The sequence below is a fragment of the Cervus canadensis genome, chromosome 10 (assembly GCF_019320065.1).
Source record: "Cervus canadensis isolate Bull #8, Minnesota chromosome 10, ASM1932006v1, whole genome shotgun sequence".
NCBI lineage: Eukaryota > Metazoa > Chordata > Mammalia > Artiodactyla > Cervidae > Cervus > Cervus canadensis.
In genome coordinates, this window is record NC_057395.1 from 3,322,885 (window position 1) to 3,337,081 (window position 14,197).

At 44.7% G+C, this 14,197-nt stretch overlaps 1 protein-coding gene across 3 annotated transcripts in view; it reads right to left on the reverse strand.

The window, feature by feature from the left end:
- The window catches only part of CAMK1D (calcium/calmodulin dependent protein kinase ID), a 388,105-nt gene that overhangs the window by 341,622 nt on the left and 32,286 nt on the right, over positions 1–14,197 (reverse strand). Inside the window, exon 1 of one of the 3 annotated variants that reach the window (XM_043479614.1) lies at positions 10,727–11,197. The exons of the other annotated variants lie outside the window; for them this stretch is intronic. The gene's annotated coding sequence lies outside the window, so the exon portion shown is untranslated. Of the gene's footprint in view, positions 1–10,726; positions 11,198–14,197 lie in introns of those variants that run through there. 3 annotated transcript variants of the gene reach the window in all.

Here is a 14,197-nt window from a genome sequence, read left to right on the forward strand (position 1 = left end):
ACAAGCTACCATATGGATGAAACATGAGGACTGGCTTTTTTCAACATAAATGAAGGAAGCCAGTCACAAAAGGACAAATATTGCATGATTCCACTTCCATGAGGAACCTAGAATAGGCAGATGTGTTAGAAAATAGATTAGAGGTTCTAAGGGCTGGGGGGTGGGGTGATGGTGAGTTATTGCTTACTGGCTACAGAGTTTCCATTTGGGATAATGAAAGAGTTTTGAACTAGGTAGTGGTGATGGTTGCTGGACATTGTGGATGCAATTAATGCCAGTGAATTGTACATTTTAAAATGGCTTAAATGAAAAAAAAAATGGTTAAAATGGCAAACCTTATGATATACACAAAATACATTAAACACACACACATATATATTGACCACAATTTTAAAAGGATTATTGATATACCAAAAACTATTGAATGGTATAGTTTACACATGGTGAGTTGCACGATCTCTGAATCTATACGAATTTATACGGTCTCAATAGAGCTGTTTTGTTTTTTTTTTTTAAGATTTCAAGTAGCCAAAGAGAGCTTCCTGACCATCCTGTCCGAAAGAGTATTCCCTTTTTCCCCTTAGTTTCTATCACAGCAGTCATCTCGAGGTGCAGCTGCTTTATTGCTCTGCGTACACATTCAGAGCCTCCATCCCATCTCCCCTCCTCCTCATGAGTGCAGGGACGAGGTACGTGAAGGCCGCAACCATGCACTGGAGCCCTCAGCACCTAGAGACGCCTGCTCAAGGAAAGTGCTGAACAGACATCTATAGAATGAGTAAACAAATAAGTAAGCAATGACATGAGCAAGAATGAAACAAAAATCACAAAAGAGAAAAAATACCTATTTTATTTGAAAAGGATGAGCACAGGCAAGTACCAATGACTGGTCCACACCACTGGACCACATGCTGGGTGCTGTCCAAGATGAGGAAGGGAAGCTGCTTACATTTCTGAGTTCCTGAGTCACCAAAGCTTTGCCACATCACCCCCTGCCACACCCGCCTGAACCTGAACGCCCAGTCTGCACTAGACAGAAACAACTCTCGGGAGAAAGACCCGAGAAGACACCTCTCCTCGGTTCAAACATTTTTGCGAGCAAAGGAAGTTGACTGGGCCACATGCACACCTGGATGAGTGGCTGTGGGGCTTCAAAACGGGCTTGAGGAAATGAGAGTCGGCAAACCACGCCCCTCGCAATGGGTGGGAGAATCTGCTTTTGTTTTCCCCAGAAGATCTGCCTGGGGAAAAACACTTAAACCATGAACCATTATAAAATGCTCAAGAATATCACCTATTTGGATGAAACTTGTCAACTTCTGCCACAGGTGCAACTGTGGCAGGTTGGATCTACCATCTAGCTTTCTAGATATTCATTCAGCCAGCTATCCTTTGGCCAGAGCAGCCTCCTTCCTCTCTTGAAGAGGGTCACCGTCTAGTGGAGGGAGCTGGAAAGCAGAGAGACAGGTGGAAAACAGCAAAGCAGAAAGGGCTAGGGGAGGAGGTGGAAATGGAGATGGTTCCCATGAACAGCTCATAGGGACTTAAATTTGAAGCTGGAGGCTGGAGACAAGCTTCTGAAGGATTCCAAGCTGGGCCATGACAGGACTCTGTCTGCATTTTATTTTATTTATTTATTTTTTTTTAAATTTTTTTATTAGTTGGAGGCTAATTACTTCACAACATTTCAGTGGGTTTTGTCATACATTGATATGAATCAGCCATAGATTTACACTTATTCCCCATCCCGAACCCCCCTCCCACCCCCCTCTCCACCCGATTCTGTCTGCATTTTAGACGCTTGTCTCCTGGGGATCTCTGCTTGTAGAGTAGGCATTTCTATCCCCATTTTACTTATCAGGCTCAGTGGGGTCAGAGAGGCTGGATTCCATGCTGGGCTGCCGAAGCAGGGCCCACACTTCTTCCAGCAGGCTACAGAGAATGTATTGAGGGGTTTAGCCATGACCATAAGGAGCAAGGTAGGCTAGTAGATAGTGGTGCAGGAATGTGGATGTTAAAGATTTCTTTTAGAATTTCAGGACACCTGAGAAGGTTTAAAGGCAGCATGGAAAAGAAACAGAGAAGAAGACAAAATGGAAAATGCTAAAGAGGAGAGATGGTGGTTGAGGAAGCTAGGGCAGTGAGGCACCAGCAGAAGGCATCTAAGTCCTTAGAAAGAAAGAAGAGATTCTGGGGTTTGGGAAAGTGCAATTGCCACAAGTTATTGTGACTGGCCTCAATCTCCCCTATAAAGAGACAGAGAAAATCAAGAACAAGCAGCATGGAAAAGGGTTGGAATCATCCACGAGAAAATCAAACAAACAACTGGAGAGACAACTTGCTAGGCAACAGACGGGGCCTAGGCAGAGTCAGAAAGCAGGACTCTGCAGAGAACCCAATAGCTTAATTTTTTTTAATCTTCTGTCAGACGTTCATTAATATTTCCTTATTATTTCTTACGCTTTTATTTCTTTTAAACACTTAACTTTCTAGTATCTGGAATTGACTTTGGTGTCTGGGGGGAAGTGGTGGTCCCTAATCAGGAATGGAAGACAGGGATGCTGAACATCCAGGGATATGAACATTCGGGGATGCCCCGGGCGGGGCTCAGCAAGAAAGAGTCATCATGGCCACAGAACCAACAGGGGCCCCCCACTGAGAAACACGAGGTGTTATTTTTCCCTACAAGTTAGCCCACAATCCCAGTGTCAACGATTTATTCACAGACAGTTATCCATTTGACAAATGAGCGCTGAGCAGCTCCTGTGTGCCAGCACTGTGTCAAACACATGCAAGGCGTCAGCACCAGGGCACACAAGTTGTACACTTTTACCTCCCCTTTCCCTGCTGATCTGAAGACATCTGCAGAGAAATGCACTTGAAGTGCTTTGACAGTCATAAACAACTTGAAAGGGCTGGCAAAGTATTCCTAGGCAGAGGCCCTGGAGGTCCTGGTAAGAATTACTTGTTATAAACATTTAATTACATGTGCAAATACTAGAGCTAAGTGGCTAAACACTGTGACCACACTTGTATGCTCAGCAAACTCCACTTTCATGGATACCAGCCTGCCCTTGCTGGTTGCCGCTAGGCATTCCAAACCAATACGGGTCTCCAAGAATGAGGTCTTGCTGAGGGGTGGAGCATGCAGTACATACTTGAAGAGCAAGACAACTACAGGTGTTCATTATCCTGCGTTCGATCCGACAAACTGACTAATGTTTTAAGACAGACGCTTAGGACAAGGGCATGGGAGTCAATGTGTAAGCCGTTCTAGGCAAACAGTGGAGCGGGGTTGCTGGTTTACTGCCTGCCTTCCCACGGAACACGGAACCAGGTGCGCTGGGCTTCCCTGGTGGCTCAGTGGTGAAGAACCTGCCTGCCAATGCAGGAGACACGGGTTCGATCCCTGATCGGGCAGGATCCCACATGCGTCAGAATAACTAGGCCCGTGTGCCACTTCTACTGAGCCCGCGCTCTAGAGTCCAGGAGCAGCAACGACTGAAGCCCGCGCGCCCCAGGGCCCGTGCTCCACCACACGAGAAGCCGCCGCAATGAGAAGCCCACACACTGCAACTAGGGAGCAGCCCCCACTCGCCACAACGAGAGGGGAAAAAATGCCTATGCAGCAACAAAGGCCCAAGAGAGCCAAAAATAAACAAATAAATTGTTTTTTAAAACGGTGTGTTACAATTTTTTAAATGGTTATTGGGGGGAAAAAAATGGTGTGTGTTACAGTTCTCTCATTTCTACAAAGAACACCAGCAATCCTCCCAAGGTTTCCTCAGCATTCTCTCCGCACTGGGATACAGTGTATTACCTTCCAACATTGCCATGCTTCTGACTCAAGCCCAGTGACTTACACAGAGGAGGTCTGTGAAATGAGCTGGCTGGACGGGAGATGGCTGTGGATGTCCCCGAAGGCAGTGATGGGGACACGGGGCTGTCTCCAGTATTTCAGAAGTCCCAGCAGAAACCAGACAGGACCCACACGACGGTGGCACAGGGTAAACGTGTTTGCTTTAGACTAGGGTTGCAGCAGCAGCAGCAGGGTTACATCAACCCAGGGGCAGTGGGCGTGCTGACAGCACCGAGACGCTGGCAGCGAGGTCTCTCCTGTGTTAACAAAAATACACAGGGCACGGATGAGCGCTTCAAAAATACAGTATCCTTGGTCCTCATGATGAAAAAGTTGAGGTTTAAGATTCCTTTTGCTTGATGATCCTATGATTCTAACTTTCCCAGGAAGTTCTTCTTACCAAGAGTAATCCATGCTCAGGGTGGCCCTTACATTACCTTATGTCCCTTACATAATTAACAGTAACAAATAGCTTTCTCTCTTAATCTCCCTACATGTGTTTATCTCTTTTCAACTAATTAAGGGCATATTTATTTATAAGGGGTATAATATTTCCAAACCAAATTAGATGCAACTGTATAATCTCTTAAGATGTTAAGAAACCGTCTAGATTTGCTCAATCTGTGGTTTCTTCCTCAATTTCTTCCTCTTCAAAAATCTCAAGAAACTAGCTCATCTTTTTCTCTCTGATCTTTTTTTTTTTTTTTTCCCCAAAAAAAGGCTTCAGTGCTGTAACCTGACCAACGTCCCTGGAGCTCCCCGGTCTCCACGTTGTCACAATAAAGTCAGGACCACAATGTCACCCCACTGTGATTCCTATGACAGAGAAGCAGTTGAGATGATATTGGGGGAAAAAATTAAAAGTTCAATGCTTTATATAAATACAGTTTATTATAATTTAGTAATCATTAAAAATACACTATGATGAGATGGTTTGATGGCATCACCCACTCGATGGACACTAGTTTGAGCAAGCTCCAGGCGTTGGCGATGAACAGGGTATGTTCTGTCCTGCAGCCTGCTGTGCTGCAGTCCATGGGGTCACAAAGAGTCGGACACAATTGAGTGACTGGACTGAACTGATGATTTTTAAAGCACACGAAATTTTTGCAAATCAAGTATTCTTAGATGCACTAACAGGAAGGTTTTCTATAGGAATTCTATGGTGCACCTTTGCATAAATGGAGATTAAATCTCTTAGAAAATCAATCTTGAATCCCAGGTTTATGTTTGTGAATTTACAGTCAATCCACGAGATGTGTTCTTGTAACTATTTCAAGATATGATTTTTCTCAGTACTCACTGTGCCAAGAACTGGGCTAAGAAATACCACCAACGATCCTGTTTAATCCGCACAAATAAAGCAGGTTCTACTCATCACCATTATGCAAGAAAGACGTTCAGGCACAGAGCAGGGACTCGCCCAGAGAAGGGAGGAACTAGGTCCGCCTGAAACCAGAGCCAGTGGTCTGAGCTGCGGTGCGACTCCACACGGGAACGTGAACACAGGACGGCCAGAGCTAACAGTCTGTCCCAGGTCACTTTCAAAAACCAGCCCAAAGCCTCCACTGCACCTGGTTTCGTGTGCCCATACTAGTGTTCAGACCACACCAGTAGAGATTTTTTTCTTTCCTCCCAGGTAATTTCACACATTCTGCTTCATGCTTTCTGCTAACAAACAGATCAACATAAATTACTTAAGTAGATAATGCAGGCAAAAATATGCAACAAGACAAAAAAAAACAAAAAAACTTGCTTTTGAGATACAAGCCTGGAGCTGAATTTATACCTTAATGGATCTCTCCACCCTCGGGTCCCACAGTCCATGCCATTTTACTCACTACATTTCCCCCACGCATCTCTCCTGCGTGTCCTAGTAAAGGGACAATCTTTTCCAATGCCCAAACATGAAACCTCTTAGCCCTTCTCTCCTTGACGCAGACTGTGAAATTGAAAAGGATCTCAAAGAATTAGACTTGCCCATCTCAGCATATCTTCTGTCTGTCCCCCTCTCTCCGTGACCTCTGCCAATTAGGGCACTTACCTCTTCCCAGAGTCCCCCACTCATGAATCCAAGAGCAATTTAATTGGTCTGCCTAACACCCACCTTCAACTTCCCAACTTTCTCTCCAAACTGGTCTTTCAGACACACAAAAAGGCAGATCATGTTCCCCGTTCAATTCCCCCACCTTCAGGATCAATTCCAAACTACTCAGTGTGGCCCCCAAAGTCCCTAAAACCAAAGCCCTAAGTCCCTTTCCAGCCTCCTCTCCCAACACTCCCCTATTCTTGCCTGAACCCCCAAGCAGACCCTATGCTGTTTCACCCTCTGGGTCTTAGGACCGGAGAGGACCATCTGCCTGGAAGCCCTCTCTCCCGTGCTGAGCTGGTAAACTCCTACCCATCCCTCAAGCCTCAGACTAAGCCCAACCTCCTCCTCCTCTGTGAAGCCTTCCCTGATGCTCCCAGGCAGACTCTGAGGCACCCCGAGCTCAGCTCAGGAACCTCCCCTGCCAGCCTCACCGCGCTGCGATACAGACGCTTCTCCCCAGGGGAGAGTGGGCTCCTTGACCCCAGGGCTGAGCACTGGCTGGCTGTGTTATCTCCAGCCCCCAACACAAGCCCAGGCACAATATTGGAGCTCGGCCACATCTACTGATGCTATAAACATGAATAAAAACAGCACACACAGCTCTATAATTTGTTGGGAGGGAAATCAGACTTGGAATCTGATTTGAGCTTACAAAACACTCCACAGAGAGGAGTCGGTGGGCCAGAGACTTGTCACAGGAGGAGGAGGGAATTGAACAAGGACCCTGAATGCTCGCATCACACTCTGGGTACAGGCTGTGAGTCTGTCCACTCAAACGCCAAGCCCGCATGTGGGAATTCCAGAAGGATAAAGTCACATCTTAAAATACACTTAGCTCCTCAGAATATAAATTTCTCAAAACTATGAGTTACTTTTTATGTACTATTTGGTAGGGATGAGTGATTGTGGGACTTGCTGCTATTTTAAAAAAAAATAGTGGAAGTCAAGTGACATCAGAAGCTAACTGATGGTTTTGAAAGTAAATCAGGAGGTCTGTGCAGCTTCCAAACTCCGGGCTTCTTTTCTGAAGTCTTTTATTCTTCAGATGACAGAAGCTCCAGTCAAATGGTGAAAGAGTAACTAACTCAGATGCTGTTCCCCTCACTCAGCCTCCATCTGACTCTCAGACTTTAAATTCACAGCCAGAAGTGGGTTCGCAGTTAAGTTTAAAGAGCAAAGTCATTTCCCATCATTAGAACATTTCTCCTTTGGGTGAACATCAAAGACTCCTAATGGATGTCCACCTGTGCTACGGAACCACTTTAAAAGACTATCTTAAAAAAATAAAGTATGCCATACTCTGAGCGAAAACTCTGAAATCTTTTCTTAAATTTCTAATGTCATGACATCCACATGCAAGTCATATTCAGCTCAGTTTCCTAACTGACAACAGTTACGTCCTATAAAATGATCACAAGGACTGAATTTGCAAATTCTGAGCCACTTCTCCCAGGGGAAATACAGGACTTGGGTTCCTAGGAGCCTCTGGTAGCAGCAGCTCCCTCCACAGATAAATGTGTCACCTTGCTTTGTGAGGTTCTGGTCAGAGACATCTTATTTAATACATTTCCGGGTTCTGTAACAGTAAACTCAGGACCAACGGCACGGAGGGAAGCCTATCCAGCACACACTATTTTCTCTGTGAAGCACGTGGCGGCCTCCTTGCACCCAGGAACACTAGGCAGCACTACAGCACCATGCTTGGGTGCCGTTTTAAACAGTGAAGTCACTGACAAAACGCAAAAAGCACAGCCCTAGAAGGGCCAGGAAAGCGACCCCTGTTACAGTGAGAGCCGGACCCACAGCAAAGCATCAGCCTGGGTCACCGGCCCTGGAAACGTGTGCAGCGGGCCATGCACACTTCTCACCACTCTGCTCATGGCCTTGAATGGTCACAGCGGCATCTCAGGGGTTGCTTGGGGATACAAATACATCTGACTGTGTCGGTGAATTTGCAGACACAGAATCTGGGGGTGATGAGGCCTGGCTCTGGTCTGTGTTGCACTTAAAATGTTACTGAGATGTTAAGAACAAATATATGGACACCAAGGGGGAAAGGAGGGGTGGGATGAACTGGGAGACTGGGATTGACATATATACACTGTTGATATTATGCACAAAATAATTAATGAGAATGTACTGTATAGCACAGGGGACTCTACTCAATGCTCTGTGGTGACCTAAATGAGAAGGAAAAAGAAAAAAGAGGGGATATATGTATACATATATTAAACAGAGGTCCACTATGGCTTTTCCAGTAGTGATGTACAAATGTGAGAGTTGGACATAAAGAAGGCTGAGCACCAAAAAATTAATGCTTTCAAACTGTTCCAGTAGTGATGTACAAATGTGAGAGTTGGACATAAAGAAGGCTGAGCACCAAAAAATTAATGCTTTCAAACTGTGGTGCTGAAGAAGACTCTTGAGAGTCCCTTGGACTGCAAGGAGATCAAACCAGTCAATCCAAAAGGAAATCACTCCTGAATATTCACTGGAAGGACTGATGTTGAAGCTGAAGCTCCAATACTTTGGCCACCTGATGTGAAGAACTGACTCATTGGAAAAGACCCTGATGCTGGGAAAGACTGAAGGCAAAAGGAGAAGGGGTCGGCAGAGGATGAAAAGGTTAGATAGCATAACCAGGTCGATGCACTTGAATTTGAGCAAACTCCCGGAGATAGCGGAGGACAGAGGAGCCTGGCATGCTGCACTCCATGGGATCACAAAGAGTAGGACACACCTTAGCGACTGAACAACAACAAATGTATAACAGTAATCAATCACAGCAACTAAATACAGAAACTTTTTATAGGTCTTTACAGCCACAGGAAATTTAATTGACACATACAGACACATTTTTTGCAAGAACAAATATTATACTCAGTTTTAACACTGTCTGTGGGAATAGGATATGAATTTAAACTGAAAAAAGAATGAGGCAGAAATTCCAATGGTTAAAGAAGAGTCCATTTAAGCATTTTTTACATGGATGATGATAGGTATCAAGTCTCTATTTAGATTCCACTGGTTATATTTAAAAGAATGATGTAATTGTTTTATTTCAAGATGTCAATATTTATAATAAGTTGGAAATAATATCCTTAGAAACTCTTTTTTAACCTTTTTTTTTAATTAATCTACAACATTGTTAGTTTCAAGTATACAGCACAGTGATTCAGTTACACACACACACAGATTTCAGATATTTTACCATTAAAGGTTACTACAAGATATTGAATATAGTTCCCTGTGCTATACAGTAGGACCTTACTGTTTATTTTATATTGGGTTGGCCAGAGAGTTCATTCAGGTTTTTCTGTACCATCTTATGGAAAAACCCAAACGAACTCTCTGGCCAACCCAATATACAATAGTGTGCATCTGTTAATCCCAAACTCCTAATTTAAAGTAACAAAACTCTTAAATTATGATGAAAAATCTTTGCTGTCAACTCAAAGTGTGTGAGGGGGCAGATGGCTTTATCAAATTATTTTGGAGACTAGGGGAGTAAAAGAAAGCATACCGGCCACCCCGAGGGAGGTTCACCCCTCAGTTCCAGCACAGTCCAGGTCTAAACTTTTTGCAAGAGAAGTTGGGAATCTGGATTTTCTATGTACAATTGATCTTTTTTTAATATAACAGTTTGGGAATTTTTTCAACAGCTTGCAGGCCAAACAAAACATACATGCAGGCCAGTATTTTTTCTACCTTGATTCTGAGCAATACTTAGCATCCTCTGTCAGCATTTCCATAACTTAAAGGAGATCCACTCATTCAAAAAAACCTCACTGAACAGCAGGGGGTGGGGTAGGCTGTATCCTGGGCTCTGGGGACCCTGAGATGGCAGCAGAAACACAATACCTGCCTTCAAGAAAGAGAGAGGAGCGTGGGGGCAGAAGGGGCATCAACCAGGAGACAACCCTTTGCAATACTGTCTATTAAATCCAGTGCTAAGGGGCTTGCTTCCCTGGTGGTCCAGTGGCTAAGACTCCATGCTCCCAATGCAGGGGGCTCTGGTTTGACCCCTGATCAGGGAACGAGACCCCACATGCCACAACCAAGAATTTGAATGCTGCAACTAAGATCAAAGATCCCCACGTACTGCAACTAAGACCCGGCACAGACAAATAAATAAACATTTTCAAAATAAAAATAAATCCAGTGCTAGAGTTAGATCCTGGGTGCAACGGTCAAGCATTTTGGCTTGGCTGGGTCAGGAGCATATGGTTACATCTGCAGAAGCTTGGGGCTGAAGGGAAAGCAGGAGCAGAAGTGTCCCCCAAAAACAACAAAAGTGTGACTTCAGCGCTGGTCATCAGATTGATCACCTTGGGAAGGCTCCTTGGGAGATGGCCAACCAGGCAGACAGGAGCAAAGACTATGACAGGACGTCCGAAAGCTAAGAACACACAGAGGAGACAAAAGCCAGCCCCTCTCCTCACTTGCAGTTCTTCAGTTAAAAACAGGCACACGATGGAAATAAACCATTGAGACAAGATCCAAAAATAATCTTAACTGGGTGTCCAAGCTCATACAAAAATTCTTGTTTTAATCACTTCTGCAAGGCAGCTGAAAGGTACGCACCAAAGCTCAGCTTGAGAAGCAATCAGTTTAATCTGTTTCTTTGAAAGATTAATTAAAACCGAGATTACCAACAGCGGCAGATGAGCCGGGTCAGCCAATGGGGCACATCTGAGATGAGAAGGAAACTGTTTTACCATCAGACAAACACAGCTGCTGGCTGGCCAAGCGCGGAGATGCTGCACAAAACCTACCTCTGCCTGGGCCCATAATTCAATTCCTGGGGATGACACTTGAGTTAAAAACGCAAACCTTGGGCACGGCTCGAGGCAGGCAACCAGTCTGCCCCGAAGGCAGTGCTGGCCGGCAGACTCTGCGGCCTTGAACTGTGGAATCAAGCCAGCAACAGATGCACATGGAGCAGGCGGAGGGGAGAGCTGTAAGGAAAGGAATGTTCTCTGATGAAAGGCTGCTTTTTTCAGACAGGAGAGAGGAGATTAAGTAGGAGACCCTTCTGGAAATCCTAGAGGAACCAGAATCTGAACACACTGTCACTGGACTAAGTTATGACACATTGAAAAAACCTCAACCACACTCATCAGAAAAAAAAAAAATGTTGGCAACAATTTCCAGCGTTCTTCATTCCAAGAGGAATGGAGGAAGACGGTAACGGTACAGAGTAAGGTGCAGAGGGTGGCGGCAAGGAGAAGCTGCCTCCCCCATCCCCACCATCCGGGCACACAGCCCCCCAGGGGCTCCGGCTTCCCCCCACCCAGAAAGTCCACTCTGGACGCCCGTTTAAGCAGCCCTGGTCTGCAGGCTACGGAAGAATTTTTCTTCAGGAAGTTTCCGCAAACATAATAGAGCATTGCTCAGTGCACTGGATGTCAGAGCCCTGAGTTCCAGTCCTGTCCTGAGGGCCCTCATAAACCCCCTGATCTCCACCCAGCTCCCCACCCGCACCCACCTCCACCCCCCACCACGCACTGAAAAGGCTGGACCCAAATCCTATCTGGTCTTTCTCACTCCAATATCCTCTTACTCTGGGTACATCCACCGTGTGGATTATGTAACAGTGGGCAGGCACTACAACTGTCTTCTTTTAGGGAGGGAAAAGAGTCAGAATCCAGAGAAATGCACCAAAATTTGAATCACTAGCGCACTATGGACACCAAAGGGAGGGTTAGGCTTCACGAATGGTTAAGAATATGGATCCCAGAGCTGCCTTCATTTTCTTTTCTGTAAAATGGGAAGAATACCAGCCTAATGTATAGGGTAGTCAGGAAGAGGAGACGGGTTTTTGTAAAAAGCACTTAGAACAAACCTGTGACACCAAGCACTAGGTGTAGAACTGCTTTAGCCACTGTCAGGGAGCAGCTACAGATCACACCCGGATCAAACCAGAGGGGCATCCCCCAGACCCAGCCTGCTTCTCCCAGCTCCCAGGTGAAGCACTCTCTCACCTGAGTCCCCCACGGTGCATCCCGTCACCAGCTCAGGCCCACCCCCCTGGGACCACTGTGCCTGCCTCCCAGCCCCCAAGACCCCAGACACTGAGGTCGGCGTCTCATACTCTAATGTTAGAATACTATATTCTAACTTGTAGCATCCTGGATATTCTAGCTGCTTGTGTCAGCAGCTAAAATTATAAACATTTTAGCCTAGAATCAAGACACACCATGAGCTGATCCCTTACCTACTTACCCCCACCCTTTTTTTTTTTCCACTGAAGTATAGCTGATTACATTGTTGTGTGAGTTTTTGGTATACAGCACAGTGATTCAGTTGTACATATATACATATTTTTTTATTTCAGATTCTTCTCCCTAATAGATTATTACAAAATACTGAGTACAGTTTCTTTCCCTATGCTCAACCATAGGTCCTTACTGATTATTTTATACATAGTAGAGTGTATATGCTAATTCCCACCACCTCATTTCTCCCTCCCCACTCCCAAAGAATGAAAAGATACGAGAACAGTTTAAGAGGCCTTTGGGACAACGTCAAATGCACCAACATTCGCATTATAGGGGTCTGAGAAGAAGAGGGAGAGAAAGGGCCTGAGAAAATATTTGAAGAGATAACAGCTGAAAACTTCTCTAACATGGGAAAGAAAACAGTCACCCAAGTCGAGGAAGTGCAGAGAGACCCACACAGGATGAACCCAAGGAAAAACCTGCCAAGACACACAGTAATCACACTGACCAAAAAAAAAACTATATTAAAAAGCAACAAGTAACATACAAGGGAATCTCCACAAGACCATCAGCTGATTTTTTTCAGCAGAAACCCCGCAGGCCAGAAGGGACTGACACTACATAAAGTGATAAGGGACTTCCCTGATGGTCCAGTGGTTAAGACTCAGAGCTTTCAGTGTAGGGGGCCAGAGTTGGATTCCTGGTCAAGGAACTTACGAACAACAAGCCACTTGATGTGGCCAAAAAAAAAAAAAAAAGTAATGGAAAGGAAAAACCTACAAGCTACAACTGCCCCCAAGAATACTCGCTCCTTACCCTACCCTTCTAAACTTATTTCCTACCGGTTCCTTCATGCGTCCTTCACGCTTACTTGAGTCCCATCCTTTATGCCAACCCTATCATCGCCCATGGTGATGCTTTTGGCCTGGCACGTTTAACCTGCCCATGGTACCCACCTCCAAAGCTGGACATCCCCCCAGGCTTCAAGGACTGGCTCGTGCTTTAATATGACTCCCCCCAGCTCTTCTCCCCCACAGATGGAATTAATGTCTCCATTCTGAATTGATACAGCTTTCATCTCTGAGCAGGGAAGGCAGAGAAGTATCTTGTCTGGAATCTGAATCCCAGTCCTGCCACTTACTAGCTGAACGTCGCTCATTAGAAAATTTAAATCTCTGACAGATAAAAAGGATGTGGTGCATATACACAATGGAATATTACTTGACCATTAAAAAGAATGAAATAATGCCATTTGCAGCAACGTGGATGGATCTAGACATTGGCATATTGAGTGAAGTAAGCCCGACAGAGAAAGAGAAATATCATATTTCTCTTTATCCCTTATGCACAGAATCTAAAAAGAAATGATAAAATTGAGCTTATTTACAAAACGGAAGCAGACTCACAGGCGTAAGAAAACAAACTTACAGTTATTGGTGGGGGATGTATGGGGGGACGGGGTAGTCAGGGAGGCTGGGATGGACATGCACACACTACTGTTTTTAAAGTGGATAACCATCAAGGGCCTACTGAATAGCCCAGGGAATCTGCTCAATGTTATGCCTGGAAGGGAGAATGGATACATGTATGTTTATGGCTGAGTCTCTTTTGCTGTCCACCTAAAAACTATCACAACATTGTTAATCCACTATACTCCATACAGAATAAAAAGTTTTTAAAAAAGAAAATTAAAATCTTTGAATAGATCTCACCATTGTGGGGAGAAATGGACATAACGTAAAGAAAAATGCCTGGTTTAAATTCTCCTCACCTTCCCTCTCTCATGGAATTTATTACTTCTCTAAATTGTATTACAGTAATTTAGGTTTATAACATTTCTTATTAATAATACATGTTCCATGAGTGCAATATTTCTGTCTTTCTCAAAGGAGTGAGCAGAAGGCCTGACATGTAGTGAGAGCAGAACAAAAAAGTACTGAATAGAGGGATAGGTGGATAGACAATTTTATACTTGCTCTTTTATTTTTAATCATTCCTCATTTTTACCTATACCATTGTTAATGA